This window comes from Helianthus annuus, chromosome 17 (genome assembly GCF_002127325.2).
Source record: "Helianthus annuus cultivar XRQ/B chromosome 17, HanXRQr2.0-SUNRISE, whole genome shotgun sequence".
NCBI classification, from domain to species: domain Eukaryota; kingdom Viridiplantae; phylum Streptophyta; class Magnoliopsida; order Asterales; family Asteraceae; genus Helianthus; species Helianthus annuus.
Window position 1 is genome coordinate 69,337,881 of NC_035449.2, and position 2,791 is coordinate 69,340,671.

At 32.8% G+C, this 2,791-nt stretch overlaps 1 long non-coding RNA gene across 2 annotated transcripts; it reads right to left on the minus strand.

Moving 5' to 3' along the window:
- Positions 1-232: 232 nt before the first annotated feature.
- Positions 233-1,572, minus strand: LOC118489327. Of its 2 annotated transcripts, XR_004887251.1 has the most exons (3): positions 1,140-1,567; positions 443-602; positions 233-361 (listed from the first exon to the last, which is right to left on the minus strand). It is a non-coding gene; the product is annotated as an uncharacterized LOC118489327 (long non-coding RNA). The 2 variants fall into 2 exon arrangements; XR_004887250.1 differs by having other exon boundaries at positions 443-1,572.
- Between the last annotated feature and the right edge of the window lie 1,219 nt (positions 1,573-2,791).

The window sequence follows — 2,791 nt, forward strand, 5'->3', positions numbered from 1 at the left end:
TTTGATACACATACAAGCGTCCTTAAAAATTAATTTATAGGACCCTTATGATGTAACGTTATAGCTATTTTAATATCAAGAAAATGGTCCTAATATCCCAATTAAGATTATAAAACCAATTTTATAAACATAAATCAACATATAACATCCTAATGGTTATTGTATAACATCAACTAATGAAAGAAATAAAACTCCATTATATTTCAAATAAGCATGTTCATAACAAAAACACTAACCATAAATAAGTTATAACATTATCTAACATAAAGTCTTTACATTTAACAAAGAAATTAAAAGCAATTAAAGAAATAAGAATCACAAAATCTTGAGTCATCATGCGTCCTCAATCCTCATGGACTACCTACAAATAAACCATCCATGTATAAGCATTAAGTTCCATGATATTAAAATCATTTGTATCATAAGTTTAACAAATACATACCGAGATGAATGGATAGGGCTATGAGATGGATGCACCAATACAATCTTGAATTGTAGAAAATAAACCATATGGTCTTACCAAGTTTTCATCTTTTTTATTGGTACTTGAACGTTTACCTCACACCATTCTGGTCCAATCTCTATACCACCAACTACGTATCCTAAATTTATAAAATTGGTGTGCTAAAATAATAAAGGCATTGCATCAATTACTAATTCATAAACATCATTTAAAAACCTTATACTTTACATACAAAACATAAGAATCCACAACTCTTATATTAATTTAATTCTCAGAAGTTATTTTACATGTAAAAAAATTATGTGAAAACTAAAATTGTCAGTTAAAATAATATACAAGAAAAACAACAAGTATCTCTATGAAAAATGGATAGACCAGAGTTCTAGTCAAGTGTTTGTTGACTATCTTCATTAGTTTAACCAAAGACAATGTGTGGTAATTATCTGCTACTTTAACTAAAAAATGTTGATAGATGAAAACTCAAAACATTTCAGCCAAAAATCCTAAAAACACATAACATGACATCATAAATAAATAAATAAATAAATCACAGAAGATTAAACAACTAATAATTCTTAAAAGAACATTGCAATTTAAAAGCGATATCATCAATTTGCTGATGTTCATACAATCAGAAGACACAAATTGAAAGTGATAGTGCTAGAGTTTATAATACCTTTAAGAAGCCAACCGTAACCCGTCCTCTGCCAAATAAACAACGCCAAAAGGTTTAAATCGGTAGAATCTTCGCAGAGGCCAGATGCAAAGCCAATAAAATAACGATCATCATCCTGTTTCAAATCGGTAGCATCAGAATGATATCGATTCGCTAAAATCCGATATGCAGATCTAATCTCCGAATACATAGCATTTATCTTCACATTTGAAACATCATACAAACTCATCAATTCATATTCATAGATTCAAAAAGTGGTGCATCGATTACGGCATGAAGCAATGCTTAAATTTGAGGTCGCTTCATTGAGTTTGCAGTAGACAACCGATCACCATTGGTTGCCCTGACGTAATTAGTTAGGGTTCCAACCATATCGATCAGTACGGTAGGGTTTAGAAGAATTTGTGGTTTGGGGGAGGCGCTGCTATCTTGATGTGGAGATTAGAACAACTTTTTATTCCAAATATGCCCCTCCGTGTATTTTAGTTGAAGTTCACTTTGAATCCTTTAAATTAGATCTTAAATCCAAAGGCTAAAAAGGATGTTCCCGGTTCCCCACTTTTTTGGTGTTATTTTTTTTGCTTATAAATATAAAACATGTTAATAAATATTTTGTATTTAGCTATACTAAAACTAATATTATTTATCAATAATTATAACTAGATTTCATACATTACTAATCAGTTTCATCGATAATTCATTATCATCTAAATCTAACTCACCAATAATATAAAACATAGAAAATAATAATTAACTCGATTTAGGATTCGCGCGTTGTGACAAACTCATTAAACAGGAATAGTCTCAACTTCCATATTGCCTAATTGAGAGGTTGGATTCGAGCTACTTACTAATAGAAATGTACGATTTTTAACAAACCTGGTTTGGTGAATAGTCTCAACTTCCATTAAAGGTAGGATGAAGTTCACCAATTGAAATAGCCTTTCCATACGTGTAACACCCCGCATTTTCGAATGTCAAAGTCAAAGTCAAAGTCCAAGTCAACTTTGACTTCTTTGACTGTAAATAGTCTATTTTCAGTTTTATTTATATTATGTGGAGTAAGTGTTGTAATCAGGAAGAATCGAAGTAATCGAATGTTTACCAACGCGAACCGATTTACGACTGTGAATAGTAGGAAGTAACAATGCGATAAAGTTAACTAATCTATAATCAAACCGATCTAACTATCATCGAACTCGAATCTCAAATTACGCGAACTTTGGTTGTTATACGTGTGTGTGTGCCTTATGTGTTATCTGTGCGTGTTTACCTTATGTTTTGTGCTTTGTGCGGTGATCAAGCGAAACTCGAATCGAAACTCGAAACTCAAATCGAATACAATCGAACTCGAACTACGACGAATGGTAACATTGGGATAAGGTGAATTATAGGTGATTGTATGTTAGATATAGTAGTTGGGACTGAAAGTAATTTGAATAGGAAACTCTATCATACTCGATCGAAACCGAAATATCGAAAAATCGTCGCCCGAAACCTCGAACCAGGCTGTTGATCGATCAGGCTATCCGCCGATCGAACAGGCTATTCGATCGAGCAGGCTGTCCGATCGGGGAAGCCTGGCCGATCAGCCATTCCTTTCCTCTTTTGGAGCCTATAAATAGGACTGTCATTGTCACTCTTTACCACTT